Raw genomic sequence first — 16188 nt, 5'->3', positions numbered from 1 at the left:
ACAGACTGTTTTCAGTGTCTCCCCTTCTAAACACAGACTCCAGAAACTAGACTCTTGATAGCAGAATCCTTGAATCCCAGGAATAACTTCTCTGGTGAATTCCCCTCCTCCTCCATACAGCTGCAACAGTCTTCAAGGCCAATGCCTGTCTTGTTCAGAGTGTCTGCTCATCTCTTCATTGGTGCTACTTTTAACCCTTCCATCTTAATTGCTGCAGAACTAAATGGGCCCCTCAGGGAAGTGTCCTTTTCTAACGGAGTAACCAGAAGCTTGGTTCCAAAGGCCACCAGCTGCTCTGGAGACAAGCACAGCAAGCCAGGCTGACTTAGGTTCTTCTAACCACCCACATCACAGTTGTAACCGAACACCTCAGATTAGCTGTGAAGGGATTCAGTTGGTCAGGAATTAAGGGATTTGTCGTCTTCATAGTAAGATTGGTGCACTGAGGAAGGGGCAGTCCTTTACTGGACTCCCAGAATTGTTACCTATTTGCAAGTACCAAGCACTTGCCCCAGTTTGCTGGGGTATCGGCAAGATTTCTTTTGCTTGGAACCCTGTATAATGAGGTGTGACCACACCACTTCCCAATCAACCTACAGCGTTTAGTTACGGCAGTGGAGAGGTGAAGTCAGAGCAAGGCTTGGTATATACAGAAGAATGAAGCACCTAAAGCATTGTCTGCACAGAGGCTTGCTGTGGAATTAGGGGAAACACATTCCTGCCATTGGTACAACAGAGTACGTGGCTAACATGAATCCTCCCAGAGCAAGAGGCAACAATCCAGCACTGAGAAATAAGAGTTAATGGACTCGAATTTAACAGGTGGTGCCCAATTCTCTACTGGTGTAGACCATTTCAGCTCCATTAACCTCACAGGAGCTGCATCAATCTATATCAGCAGGGTATTAGCCATAGTGGGTTTTGACTGAATGCATCATCAAAACTACCGGCATTTACAAGTCTCCCCAGCAACACAACTCTCACTACAAATGTGATCAAGGAAGTCACTTCTAAGGCAGCTTAGCCTAGAAAGCGAAAGCCATAGAAACATATCCATAAGTCACCAATTAAGAGTTCTGTGTACTACCCTGGCTACAAATAAGGAGCAATCCACCTACCCCTTGAGGTACTGAAGCACATCAGAATAAGAGTCTAAGGACAAAAAAGAGCTGATGAAATCCAGGAGGATCCCATTTATATCCATTCCATGATTACCACATAATCCTAAACCATGGACTCAGTGGGCAGCAAAACCCCATCTACAACCTTCAAAATAAGATGTTGCCATTTTAAGTGTCTGGCCCCATCTTCACTGCAAGACCTCTCCAGTCCCCTTCTTTACTCACCAGAGCAAAGCAAAAAAAGAACTCTTTGCACAAGATCCTGTTATCAACAGCCTAGCAATTCATTGCAGCATTCAACCCTGCCACACTGAGGGGAATGTGTATGTGTGTCTGAACTGAAGCCTCAACTCCATGCCTGTAAATACTCAGAGCTCCTGGGGAGAGAAGCAGCCTATCCTCACTGGCCACTGCTGGCAGCAGCAGAACAGAAGGGCACCAGAGGGAGGAGGTCCTGCTCTCCTAGGCCATAGGACCCCTTATAAACATACATCAACCATTTAGAAAGAGATTGCTGCTTATCAGGCTGCAGATAGCTCTTGCCATTCTCAATTTGGGTGTTATTTTATTTACTCATCATCACCTTCAGCTCCTCCTCCAGCCAGGTTACTCACACAATTGCACACTGATCAGGTGAGCAGATCTTGTATGCTCACACCCTGCTGCACCCACTCAGGCATGGCAGTGGATAAACCATTATACATCATGGGTAGTCAAAGCCCCTCTAATCCTCTGGTCTGCAGTGCTAGTGTTGGGTGGGAAAGGGAGTGGTTTAAAGTCGTCTTTCTCCAGGCGGAGATGTAAGCAAGAGAGTCTCTAATTAGCACCTCTTTCACAAGCTCTTTATTATATTTCCCTGATGGTTGGTCAAAGCTACAGCACCTGGTACTTAGAGTACTTGCAGAAGCTACATAGTTTTCCCATTATCATGCAAGGGCATGTAATTATGTGGTATGTGGTAGCTGTCAAATGAACCAAGAGCAGTTGCCAGGGAAGGAGAGAGCTCTTACCTAACATCTGAGCTCTGGAACATTCTACGATAACACAGGTTTCAGAGTAGCAGCCGTGTTAGTCTGTATTCGCAAAAAGAAAGGGAGGACTTGTGGCACCTTAGAGACTAACCAATTTATTTGAGCATGAGCTTTCGTGAGCTACAGCTTGCTTGCAGGTATCTGATGCAGACAATGACCCCATGACCATAAGGTTTGGAGGGGGTTTCATCCTCACTTCCCAATGAACAGTCACGGCATCTTACAAAGTGGTACAGGACTGCCACCTCCCTACATGCAGCCAGCCTGTCTGCCAGCCCAAGGATCAGCCCCCGCTTCCCTGCCTGGAGCAAGGATTGCAACTGTCCTTCTTGCGCTCTATGCTCAGCATTGCACTCATATAGCAAGGGAGGATACAGCAGGCCAAATGAGAGGGTGGGTAAAGAACCATGGAGGTGGGAGTGGGGGGGGGAAGAGAAAAGGTGGGTGTGGACTCGTATGCCTTTCTTTGCCTAGGCACTGAGAAGCCCAGGCTGGCCCTGCTCTTAAAGGCTCTAGTGAGAATTCCTCTTGTATGTCTCAGCAGCAAATGGGTAACTACCTTCACTTGGCAGAACAACTGACCAGTAATGCTGCCAACTAACAGACAAAACCAGGGGTTCATGCTTTATGGGACAGGCAACACATGCCTGCTCTTATCCCCTCCCTCATGTTTGAAAGGAAATACCAGGGCTAGGAACATAGCATGGCATGGTAACTGGTACCCATTGCGCCTCACAACACTTACCACTCTAGGAGATTCCCCTGCTGAAGTTCTCAGCCACATGCTGGCAGCTGTTCTGAGTGGCCTGGAGCATCCTACTACGGGGGTGGGGCCTGTTTTAAAGGGGAAGGGTGAGACGAGTGAACTCCCCTCCCCCCGCTAGCAAGGATTGGGTGTCTGAGAGCTTGGTACTCCTCCCTGATAATTATGTATATGGGGTGACATCAGGCTGACTGAAAGATTGACCTCTTTGGCAAATGGGCCAATTAGCACCAGTTGCGAAGGCTGGTCCACTAGGAGTTAGAAGGAGACAACTGAACAACCGTCCAATGGAAACTGCTGGCCTGCCCGGGACAAGACTTGAGCTTGTGGCAATGAAAGACTGAGCCCCATTACTAGTCTCCCAAGTCCTGCAGATCCTCCCATGTTGACGTTATTGCGTGAAGTGTATTTGAATACTGAGCATTTCTTACGCTGCTTGTCAACAGCCAATAGGCTTGACAGCGTTCACTGCCCTGTGCTTCATTGGCACGGACAAATTATGCTTTCAAGAAAATGAAAGCACGCCAAACACTTGGGTTAGCTGCACCCCCCCCACACACACAGCAGAAGAGAAGCACTGTATTATAGCAGTGTCACGCTGTGCTTTAGTACACATGTAACATATTAATTGGACTAGGACTGGTGTCTCTCTAACTAGTGATCTATACTGTGCCCATCACGGATGTACTTGAATACATTTTACCTGGAGTTGCACTAGGCTATGAGGGAGATCCATGGACTAGTGTTCTGAGCACAGGACTGGGAGCTAGGAATGTCTATGCCCCGCTCTGACACTCACTTCCGCTGGGGCCCTGACCAAATCATTTCAAATTTCCTTCTCAGTTTACCCATCTGTAAAACAGAAATAATACCACCAACCCGCTCACAAAGCTGCTGTGTGGAGTGATGTGTGTTTTCAAGGGTTTTAAGGATGGTAAATGTACAGACTTACCGTTTTGGCTTGCACCAAAATAACACTTGGCTAGTACTGACTATCAGGATACACGGGAGACCTTTACTGCGTCCGTCCGTATTCCAGGCTACAGTTTTGTTGTGGCTCATGCCCTTGGAAAATGCAACTTCCCTGTCCATCCACTTACCCAATGTCACACAAAACCCTCTTCCTGTAAACCACCTCTGAGCAGCATTGGTAGCAGTGTGTGGTGCAGCGCTGAATGGGTTAATGTCATGTGTGCATCTGCTTGCATAAGTGCAGGCCAGGATCCAGGGGCATTTGTGTCACAGCGAAGCCAGGGATCACTTCCCTCTCATTATGTCTGGGCTACCATTGTTCCCCTTTCATCAGGTTGTCTCTTGCCTCCAAGTTTATAGTTTCGATTTCTTTGTACTGGGTCAGAGGGAACTAGTGCCAATTTCCCCAGCTGCACCTCCTGCAGTGGAGAGTGGGAGAGCTTAGCGCTGTCTGTGTGGGTGGCAGCATTCTTCTAATATAAACACTATTGTTGAACAACAGGAAGGGGAAGCCCTCCCAAACCTCTCTTGGGCTGTTCTCTTCTTCAGCCTACCTGCCACGCTTTCCCGTGGCATAGAGGACACTCAGTTTTTCCCTCTCCCCTGCTTGGGGACTTCAGCGTCTCAGCCTCTCTTAAGCCAAGAGAGGTAGTATGCATGGGTAAGTGTAAGAGGCCAAGGCAGGCTAAGCCTCCCTAAACAGCCAGCCTGCTGCTGAAAGGGTGCCCGGGCCATGGCCCCGCCTGCACTCTGCCCCAAGGCCCCGCTCCCGCTTGTTCTCCTCCCCCAGAGCTCTGCCCTTTCCCGTCCCCGCTCTGCCCTTAAGGGGGGCCTCAGAGGCAGGGGTGAAGAGGCACATGCAGGTGAGGGGCTGGCTGGCCAGTCAGCAGGCAGGTAGGGTGGAGGCCTCGGGGGAAGAGGCGGGTGGAGGGGGGAGACCTCAGGGGAAGGGGCAGGCAAGGGGGGGGCCAGGCGGGGCCACAGCCTCCCCAAATGGAGGAGTCCTGTGCCACCCATAATAGTATGGTTAGAGAAAGGGGCAGGGAGACAGCTGCTGGGTTCCATTCCCAACTCCACCACTGACTTGCGATGTGACCATGGGCAAGTCATTTAGGGACCAGTTTCCCCGGCCCCTGCGCAGAATGGGCAGGAGAGTGCAAGGAGGCTTCTCCCGTGGAACCCACCATGCAGGGCCATGGCCCTGTCCCCCTTCGCACCAGTCCATGGAGTGGGGCAGGCTGCATTCTTAAGGGATGGTGCAGTGCACGTGTCCCCCCTGCATGCCAGGGAGCTCAGGAATGGATTGTACCTCCCTGAGCTCTCCCTGGGGACTGGTGGTTCAGCACCGCCTCCAGCACAGGGCAGTGGATAAATGGCACCCTCTGGCCCTTTCCTTTGCTGTAAAATGGGGATGATAGTAGTGACCTGCCCTACGGGGTGCTGTGAGGCTCACTCACTGTTTGGTGCTCTGAGAGCCCCAGGTGATACGTGGTGCAGGGGAGTTGTTATTACTGCTCTCACTTTCCCGCCGTGCTAACACTTGCCGTGACCCTTCCTGCTGCATTATGTGAGTGCCCCCCCGCCGCACAGACACAGTGAGGTTGGCGCTGGGTAACAGACCTTTTGTGGAGAGATTAGATCTAGAACTCAAAACCCCAGTGTGGAGGCTTTTGGAGCAAAGTCCAAGCCACAAGCATCCATGGAATGCCAAGGTGTTACAGGAAATAGCACCTGTACAGAACCTGTGATGTGTTTTTGTGCCCCTGTCTGCACCTTATCCCTGGATCACACCTGCCATTTCTACAGTGGTCTGATTTTAATGAAGCAGAGGCTCAAATACCTTATTTCGGAACGAGGGATCAAATGAGGGGAGTCACCACAGTGACTAAATTTAACATTTTTTCCTGTAGGACAAAATAATTCTATTGAGGTCCATAGGCAATGCTCGCCAGCATGCTGAGCACCTCAAATTTTGACCACCCTAGCAGGTCTGGAATCCATGAATTTTGGCATCATAAGACAACACCGGCAGCACCAAGCCATGAAGCTGCAGCATCGTTACGCCCCGAAACAACATCAGGGTGCAAACATCCAGGATCAAGTAATCTGGGGACCTGTCACATGTCCTGCAAGCCATGTATGACTGCTGTGCGACAATCAGGTCCAGCAGCAATCCACAAGGGAAGCAAGGATTGTGCGTGTGTGTCGTTAGAGCAGAAGTTGAGGAGCTGCTTTACCCCTGGAGCCAGATTCAATGCACAGCTATGGGTCCTCGGCTGCAGAAAGTCCATGAGTAAGGATGCAGAGAAGCAAGGATGCACCCTTACTCTGCTGAGAGATCTGAAGTCAGCCACATGTCTATAAGAGGCTAACCCCAGAGCTGGCCCCAGAGCAACCAAGGCCAGGCCAGATGGAGGGAAGTTGTACTGTTCCACTATCTCACCTGGGCTCCCATTGGGTGAATCCCACCTGTCCCCCCCTCCCCCACTGCAGCAGCTGCAAGGGAGTCACACTTGCTCCCCCAGGGTGAATATGAATCTGGCCTCCGAGTTCTAGTCCCAGCTCTGCCACTGACTTGCCATGTAAGCTTGGGCAAGTGATAGTGCTCTATGCCTCAGTTTCCCCATCTGTAAATCAGGGGTAATGACCCTCACCTCCCTTTCAGGAGCCTTAGTTAGTTAATTGCCAGTGTAATGTAGCTGTCAGAGTGCTCTGCCATCCAGGGGTGAAAAGAGCTGTACAGAAGTGGGAAGGCAGACAGAGGGGTTCCCCTCCAGCTCCCCATTATAAAGACATTTCATCTCCTGTGGCAGGATAAGTGGATGCAGATGAAATACTTGAGCCATGACAGGCAGGGGGAGGAGGAATGCACCAATAGCCTGCAAAGGAGTTAATGCTAGGGAAGAATTCTCCTTGTGAGTCACCACAAAGGGAAGCAGCAGCAGCCACAGCCGCAGCCCTGGGAAAGATTCTTGGTACGAGAGCAGGAGTTCTGGGGATGTGTTGAGAAGAGAGAATAGAAACCAGAGGGCCCTCGCTTCTCAGTTAACCTGAGGCCCTTTTAAGCTACTCTGGCAGCATAAAGGGAGCTTAACGTACGTGGAAGCCAGCCCTTGAGAATACCCCCTGCACAGCTGGCTCCCCAGCCCATGTAGAACTGGTGTAAAGGCTCTGCATCAGCTCTGCTGCCAGGCCCCAGCGTGGAGGGTGAATCAGGCAGGCATATAGCCAGAGTGTACTGTCCCAGGGCTGGTCTCTGCTTCCCAGGGCCCCGAGACAGCAGAGCTTAAGTTTAGAGCAGCTTCATAAGAATAACTTACTTGATCTTATTATTAAGAATTATTAAGAATCCTGGGAAACTACATTAGATTCAAAAAAGGAAAATCTCATGGGAATTTTTGGCTACCGGAAAAAACCCTGCATGCCCCGCCTGGATTGAAAGAGTTTGCCGCCTCAAAGAGCGAATGGTGGCTGGGCGGGGTGAAAAGCCGCATAGCAATGGGAAATCCCCAACCTAAGGAAAATCCAAAACCATTGCTAGAGCAGGACAGGCTCTGAGATCAACCGCAGAAGCGTCCTGCAGCTCCAGCATTCTTTGTAATAAATGAGGGGGGGGTCTGCCCCTCCACTCACAGATGGTTAAACCAGCCCTGCAGCCCTCTGGGTTGTGCAGACTGGCAATGAACGTACAACCCATACACTTCTTTAAGTATTAACATTCTTTCCTGTTCCTGGATCCTGCATTGGGGCAGAGGATGAGGGGGGCAGGGCGGGGGCAACGCGGACGGGAAGTGAGAGGGTGTGATGACGGGACAATGGGTTTGCCATGAACCGGATGGCCACAGCGGGAGGCCGTTCCGCAGAGATGCCTGTGGGAAGAGCGTGGAAGAGGGGGCAGCTAGTGCGAATGGGAGGACACAGCTCCACTGACTGCAACTGGGGCTGTGACAACTGACAGCAGCTGAGGATTGGCCCCAGGGAGCGAAAGGCCTTCTAGTAGGAGGCGACAGCAGCACCAGCGTACAGTCAATTCCGTTTACATCCCAAATAAGCCTGTTTTATGATTGGCAAGCTGAGAGATTCTCTGGACAGGGTTCATCAAGGACTTCGCTAGTATCACAGAACTGCCTTCAGCAATGGGTGAAAGGATGCATTCATATACTGACACTCTCATACCCTGTGGACACATAATATAAAGCAAATATGTCAAGCTTATTCACCTTTGCCCAGGGCAAATTTTTTTCCCCCTGACTGGCAGGTAAAACATCTTTCCCCTCCTATTACAGTCACCTGTGCTGCAAATGTGATTATTATGTGTATTGTCCAAGAAGAGCCCAGAGGCCTCAGCCAGAATCAGGCCTCCATGGTGCATAAACACAGCAAAGAGTGAGCTCCTGGCCTGAAGAGCTTACGGTTTAAATAGACAAGACAGACAAAAAGTGGGAGAAAGGAACCATCCCCATTAGTACACATCAGGGAAACTGAGGCTCAGCGCGATCAGGTGATGTACCCAAGCTCACACCGGAAATCTGTAGCAAAGCCGGGATTGAACCCAATTCTCAGGGCTTTTACACCAAGTCCAGCCCTTCAATTTTGGGCCTGGTCTGGTCCATTTTCATACCAATTTTGCAAAGCGGCTCTACAGCACGGCCAGCACAGCAGCAGCTGAATGGGTTTTTAATGCACATCCTTCTGATGCAGTACAGGCCCCCAGGGACATGCCTGCCTTTGCTCCAGGAGCTTAAATCAGCAGCGTACATCTAAAAAACACCACAGGGAGCGCGGGGATCTTCAGTGACATCATAAGGGCCAAAGCATCATATCACTGCCACAACTTGCCGGCTGGGTCCACCATTATCACGCAGCACAGCGGGCGGAGGGATTAAGGGATGCTGAGCTGTGAAAGTGGCTACAGTGCGAGTTAACCTTCTATGTCGGGCAGAGCACTTACTTACCTCCCCCTGGGAAAGCTGGGCAGGTATCCAGCCTCGCAGACTCCAGTCTGCCCATGAACACATTTCATTGCCTCGGTACTGAGGTGAGAGGTGGCGAAGCTGCCTCCTCTGGTGTCTGTGAGCACGGCAAGAAATCTCACCCAGGAAGAGGATTTTTGAAAGCTCTGCAAGGGGATGCAGCAATAAAGAGCAAAATACTATTGCCCAGTTAGGGGCCAGATTCCCACCTGTAGACATGAGGGGTGTGTCTGCAGGGGCAATTGCGCTGGAATGGGAAGATTTACCCCTGCAGGAAGGGCAGCTGTGAAATCCAGGCAGAGGCTATGTGTGAGAAGCACTGAATTATTATTATTACGACTATTTACAATATGAATGCAGCTCAGGACCCCTATTGTGCAAATTACTCTGCAAACAGACCAAGACGCAGCCCCTGCCCTGAACAGCTTACAGTTGAATCTGTGCCTCTCCTGTCTTGCCCCTGGTTGGCTCCATCCATTTTTAGGGCTGCTGCTCCAGCAGCTAGTTTTGATTACTTGGTGCAGGGGGGCCAAGGGGTTGCAACCCCTGCTCCATGTGAGCTTACTGTAACCAGGGGCTACGATCTGGGGGTGAAGCCGGTCCCTAAATTAATGGAGCTTGCACAGGGCCGAGTGAATGATTCGCATTATGGAACTCGCTAGGCTAATGTAACATCTTTTCTCTGCTCATGCTCAGATTGCGATTTCTTCTGCTCTATTAATGAATCGTCTCTAAGTTCTTGCATTAATCATGAGTACTCAGTGTTCACGCTTGTGCTGCTTGGTAGGGATTGGTCACAAAAGCCACACGGTATTCTGTGTACTGAATGGGTGAGCAGCCGAGCACTTCCAGCATGAATTCTTGCGGCTGCAAATGAAACACTCCGTTTCCTTGAATCCTCCTATGCGCGACCCTAATAGTCGCTTTCCACAAATATTCATGCCAGCAAAACTCGATGGTGTGAATATTTGCAGAAAGCTAATGTAACAGCCCCCTGGTCTGTCACTGGGAGTTGACAACACCACCTCCAGCGCTAAAGAATGAGCCTCTGCAGCTGAGGCTAAAGGACAGCCCCCTTTGTTGGGAGCGGTAGCTGACTCCTGGCTCCTCTGGATGCACAACGGAGGGGGGGCACATAACACAGATGGAGCAGCAGGAGACACAAACATCAAAAGGGCGTAAGTAAGGCTGAAGTGAAATGGTTAAGAAATTCAAACCCATATTTTTGGGGAGTGCTTTGCATCATTCACCCAGCTCTGCTCCTGCATGGTTGCCGTTGGCTGCACTGGGGCGCCTGAGATGTGCTGTGAAGCAAGGACATTTTCCAAAGAGAGCTTCACTGATCCTTTTTCGGAATGCACACAGGCTGTATAACTGCGGCCGGCTGGGCTGGGCGGGCAGTCTAATGAACAATTGCCATCCCATGAGCAAATGGAGCGTGTCCTGAAATAGCAGGCTGTATGCTGCTCCTTAGCAACCCCTTCTGGTAGAGGCACGTCTGATGTAGGTAGGCTCTAGAAGCAATGGTCCTCACTTTCTGCTGCTAGAGGAAGGTGTGGCATGTGGTGAGGAGACTGCATATAAGAGGGGGAAGCCCTCCGCTCTGAGGACACCACCTGGGCAGGGGAAAGCCTTGACTGACTGACACAAAATTATATTTGAAAACAAACCATCCTCAAAGTACACATGCATCTCTTGCCAGCTCGGCCAGCCTGCTCCAACTAATCCCTCCACCATTCAGTACAGCTACCTAGAAGGCCGTGAATGCAGCTGGAGCATACGCAGATAAATGCTGGAATTCACATTTGGAATGCAACACAAACAATGGCACAGTCTCTTATGTGACAAAGCTCTGTCCTTGCCTCCGTGGGTCCCACGTTTCCTGGCGGATTTCACTAGCCTCAGAGGCTCACTGTGACCCTCCACGTAACCCTTACCTCTCTAGAGACAAGGGTCACACTCTACTGAGCCATTTTCATCAAAAACCAGCGAGGGAGGTGAGAAGAAGTTATCCTTCCTTGCACAGTCTCTGTTGTCTCCCAGTCTCAGTGATTAATCAGGGGGCAAAGGGGGGGGAGCCCAGGCCCACCCTCTACTCCGGGCTCCAGCCCAGGGACCCTAATAGTATCAGCTATGGTAGCTGACCTTTTAGAAACATGACATGTACAATTCCCTGGGCTACTTCCCCCACAGCAGCCCTCACTTCCTCAAGCTCCACTTCACCCTTACCTCAGGGTCTCCTTCCTTGTGCCTGATATGGTGTGTTCTACTCAGCTTCTCCAACAGCGCAACTTCCTCTCACAGCTCCTGACATGCACACCCACCTGACTAACTGGGAGGCTTTTAACTAGTTTCAGCCAGCCCCTGACTGGCTTCAGGTGTCCCAATCAACCTAGCATTCTCCCTGCCTTCTGGAAAGTTCTTAATTGGCCCCAGGTGTCTTAATTGACCTGGAGCAGCTGCCATTTCACTTAACCTGGTACCAGGGATTTGTTTAGCCTGGAGCTAATATATCTATCTCCCACTACTTTTCCATAGCCATCTGGCCTTGCCCCATCACATATCTCCTCCCCCCCCACCACCCCCGCTCAACACCATAGAGTTGGGCAACTAGGGATGCCAGGCAGTATGCTCGTGACAGACCATCAGCGTTGCCATAGTGGCATCCAGCCCTGTGCCGTATGCGGAACTGGAATGGTTGCAGGGATAAGAACCAACTGGTGACCCTTGCATTTTTTTCCTTATTCCGCTGCATCCACTGGAGGGGTGCATGGTCCGTCACAAGAGTAAATCGCCGGCCTAAGAGGTAATAACGCAGTGTCTCCATAGTCCATTTGACAGCAAGGCATTCTCTCTCGACTACTGCACATTTCTGTTCTCTTGGGAGAAGCTTTCGACTTAGGTAGAGGATCGGGTATTCCTCTTCTCCCACCATTTGCGACAGAACTGCCCCCAACCCCACCTCGGAAGTGTCTGTTTGTAAAATAAATCCCCTGTTAAAGTCTGGGGCTGTGAGTTCAGAGGGCCGTCCGAAGGTCTGTGAATGCCCATTCTGCTGCGTCGGTCCACTTTACCGTATCTGGACCTCGGGCCTTCACCAGGTCCGTTAGGGGACTTGCCCTAGTGGTGAAGTGGGGAATAAAATGTCGGTAGTAGCCTACCACGCCTAGGAACGCACGGACCTGCTTCTTTTAGGGCCAGTTTTGAATTGCCTCTAGCTTATTCGTTTGGGTCTTCACTATGCCCCTTCCCACAATATATCCCAGGTACCTAGCCTCTGCTAGCCCTATGGTGCATTTAGCGGGATTAATACTGAGGCCAGCCCACCTTAAGGTGCGCAGTACTGCCTCAACTTTCTCCAAGTGGGTTCCCCAGTCTGGCGTATGGATGATGACATCATCTAGGTATGCAGCTACATAACTAGTATGGGGGCGCAGCAGCTTATCCATGAGGCGCTGGAATGTGGCTAAGGCCCCATGTAGCCCAAAAGGGAGGACGGTGTACTGGAATAGCCCATCCGGGGTGGAAAATGTTGTCTTTTCTTTAGCTTCTTTGGTCAGAGGAATCTGCCAGTACCCTTTTGTCAGATCCAGTGTAGTCAAGAATCGGGCACTACCCAGTCGGTCAACCAGTTCCTTGATGCGTGGTATGGGGTATGCATCAAACTGGGATATTTCATTCAGTCGGCGAAAGTCATGACAGAATCTCATGGTACCGTCAGGTTTAGGCACTAGAACTGGACCACTGAGTGTAAGATTCTTCAATAACCCCTAATTCTAACATTTTCTTTACTTCGGCCTTGATTTCTTCTCTTTTGGCTGCTGGGATTCGGTAGGGTCTCAATGTTACCTTGGCTCCTGGGATCGTGCGGATATGATGATAGGTTTCAGTTGTCCGCCCTGGTTTTGTAGAGAACACATCTCTGTTGCAATTAGTCATAGAATTATAGAATATCAGGGTTGGAAGGGACCTCAGGAGGTCATCTACTCCAATCCCGTGCTCAAAGCAGGACCAATCCCCAATTTTTGCCCCAGATCCCTAAATGGCCCCCTCAAGGATTGAACTCACAACCCTGGGTTTAGCAGGCCATGCTCAAACCACTGAACTATCCCTCCCGCATTTTAATCAACGGTAGATAAGCAGTAGATATACATGTTACATATGAATTCCTTCCAGTGAAACATATTCCTATTTAGGATTTTACATGCTGCTCCTACATCTATAATTGTGGTTACAGAAACATTCTCCTTAATCAGAAGGCTGATCTGGGTGCTGTTCCATCTCACCATCTTTCTTCATGACCACAAGCATAGGCATGAAAAAATATTTTGATCTGATGGGTATTAAAATAAATTTGTTGAGTTAAACATGCTTAGCACTGACATGCTTTAGCATTGACATGCTGATTTTTATCTCAGACCCTAAGGTTACCATGCTTAAGAGCCAATCTCCAATTACTCTGGTCCCTTTTCCATTTTTAAAAGTTATTTTTACAAAATACACTAACTTTTGTAGCCCTCCTGCTAGGAGATAAGGACATGAGTTGTCTTTAAAGGGATTCAAGTATTTGAATCTTCAGAGTCACATAAATTTTGCCAATGTGTAAGGAAGAATATCCCAGGCTTAGTGTCTGAACAACTGTTTAAAAACACATGAAGAGTGTAAACATCAAGGAGAATAAATTGATTATTGTGGTCTGAGGAGCTATTCCAAAATGTAGGTGATGCCTCTAATAGATAGGAGTAATAGGGCAAAATTAAGAACTTCAGTTTAACAGTAGGAAACATTCCTAATGGTAAGATCACCATTCCCAAGAGAAGTAATGGAAACCTACCAAACACAAGACAAAGTAAAACAAAATAAAGCAAAAGGTAGCCTTGTAAATTGAAATAAAATTTACCAGCCAACCTAGAATATCATCTGTCCTTTCCCACAAGAATGAAAATAATAATGAACAAAAAAGTGACTCATATTTCTCTCACCTTGGTTGGACAAGTAGAATTTAGCAAAGCTGCTAACAATCCTGAACCGGCAAGGTGGAAGGTGGACAAGATACAGTAATCTAATTTGGCTTTTCTATCTCTAATTTTTATAATTCTTTTAAAACTGATCTGAACAGATGAATGAATGTATTTGTCCTTGTCCACTTTGTTAATATTGAATTTAGCCTGAAGGAAAATCCTGCAAAGGACATTATATGTTACTCAAGTATCACCCTTTGTGATGTTAGAGACAATAGCAAAACTTATAACAGATTTTATTTGGACTGGAAAAATGCTAAACAAGGCAAGTGCTTGCTCATGGAAATAGACCAAGGTGATTTCCAACATGTGAACATAAAATTAGATACAGTAGTAATTTAAGGCAAATAAATTGCATTGCAGGAAAATGCTTATATATTACTCCATATTCAGATACTGTATTTACCCCACATTTAATTTATATACAAAAGGTATATAAAAAGAATGAACTAGTAATTAAGTATTGACTTAATAGTTTCTTGAAAACAGATCTCATTTTGCAGCAGGGCACAAATGACTATGAGGAGTCAGAGGCTATCATTTACCTGGTAGACAGGTTTAATAATTGCTGTGTGAAGTTGAGGCTTTTACATAAAATGTATTGTGTTATTAGCCAATGGCTAGGTTTAGATTCCCGCTTTGAATGCTGTGGACAGACTTCTGCAATTATTACAGCAGAACAGGGTAAACAAAGCAAGAACCAATTACTTCAAAATCTCCATTCCTTCACGTTTTCCAGGATTTCTGATTAAAGTTTCTGTTCTGGGATTGCAGAACAAGACACATGGACACGTTGTATAAATGATATATATAAAGCTTCCCATTTTCAGTTTTATTTAATCTTATATGAAGAAAGAAAGAAAGAAAATTTTAGTGCCCAGTAATGAAGCTGGGAGGAGCTGCTGTTGCTGCAGAAACAGCTTTGGAGAAGTCCCTGACACCCTGAGACTGCTGATTGTAACATTTGCATTTGCAAACATAGCCCAGCAGATTGGCTGGGCCCTTCCACCTCTGGAGAGCCTTGTTGCTTTTTGCGAAAACAGACTCACACGGCTGTTACTCTGAAACTTGTTGCTTTATAGAAATGAAACTTTTACTTTCAAGAAGATCATGTGATTTCCAGGAAAGGAAGTGCCATATTTGGGCAGGACCAATAGAAACCACTTGCATCATCACAGCTATACTAGAAATATGCTCTGAAGAAGTTTCATGTTGTTGTTTTATTAACCCCCGTCTTGGTACAGGGTCCACTCTGATTGGCTACAGGCTGTGATCCCGCGAACACTGTTGCCAATGTGCTGGGCTGACGACATAGTCCAGAAGAGTATAAAAGGGAGACTCGTTGCTGGAAATACTTTGATATTTCAACTATTCACAAAATCCCTGGTAACATCCTCTGGTAACAGCAAAGGTAACTGATCTGTTTTTTACTGATGCTATTAACTGATTAGAGCTGGGGAGCAGTGGGAGGAGGGAATTGAAAATAAGAGATTTGGCAGCTTCTGTGGAAAAAGCAAGCAGAATTCATCACAATCCCATAAAGCTGCCTTCAGTAGCTTCTCTTGAAACAACAGTGCAGTTTTGAATGGGTGCCAGGAGATAACAAACGTTGGCTAGATTTCTTGGTAACTAGTGCACCAGGGGTGAGAGTGTGCATAAACTGGGGTGTGTGAGAGTGTGCATGCACTGGGGTGTGTGAGTGCAGTAGGGTGTGTGTGTGAGAGAGAGAGATTTTATGCAAGTGCTGCAAATTGTGCTGGAGGATGGAAGCTAGAGAAATTCCTTTTCTACACTTTGATTCCTGACGGTGCATGAACTGTAGCTTTGCAGATCCCTCTCCTCCTCCTCCTCTCTATTTTCTTGTGGTTTGCAGAGGTGCTCTGAGGCATGTTCGCCTATATCTGCAAAGGCCTTTGCGCGCCTCAGATGAAAGGCATGCAGAAGTATATCTCCAAATGCCAAATATATTCTGACGAGACTCATGCCTCAGCCTGCAGCTGTGGCTTCCCCTTTCTTCCCTCTATGAATGTCACCAATACATTACTCAGCTGATTTGCACCATGTTTGCAATTCAGGGGAAGAAGGAATAATACAGACTTCTGGTGTTTCAGTGCTTAGATTGAAATACCTATTATTTCCCATCTGCATAATGCCAAACAGCAGGCTAACTTTTACACTGGTTCCTCAGCAGTTATAGTTGCTCACTTAGCACTTGCATTGCAATTTGCATTTGCAAAAGCACTTCAGAATATCTCTGCTGAATCTCTGCAGCATCCATGTGCCATAGGTTGGAATCATTATTCCCAC

The 16188-nt window shown here is 48.2% G+C and overlaps 1 protein-coding gene across 4 annotated transcripts in view; it reads left to right on the top strand.

Annotated features, from left to right (window-relative positions):
• Positions 1-15092: 15092 nt before the first annotated feature.
• Positions 15093-16188, top strand: part of IRF7 (interferon regulatory factor 7) — a 61645-nt gene continuing 60549 nt past the window's right edge. For 3 of the 4 annotated variants that reach the window (XM_073347132.1, XM_073347131.1, XM_073347130.1), the window contains exon 1: positions 15094-15292. The gene's annotated coding sequence lies outside the window, so the exon portion shown is untranslated. Of the gene's footprint in view, positions 15293-16188 lie in introns of all 4 variants that reach the window. The other variant, XM_073347129.1, reaches the window with a different exon arrangement.

Source organism: Lepidochelys kempii, chromosome 6 (genome assembly GCF_965140265.1).
Source record: "Lepidochelys kempii isolate rLepKem1 chromosome 6, rLepKem1.hap2, whole genome shotgun sequence".
Lineage (NCBI taxonomy): Eukaryota > Metazoa > Chordata > Testudines > Cheloniidae > Lepidochelys > Lepidochelys kempii.
Note: the sequence above shows the minus strand (reverse complement) of the source record. Positions and strands in the feature narration are given on the sequence as shown.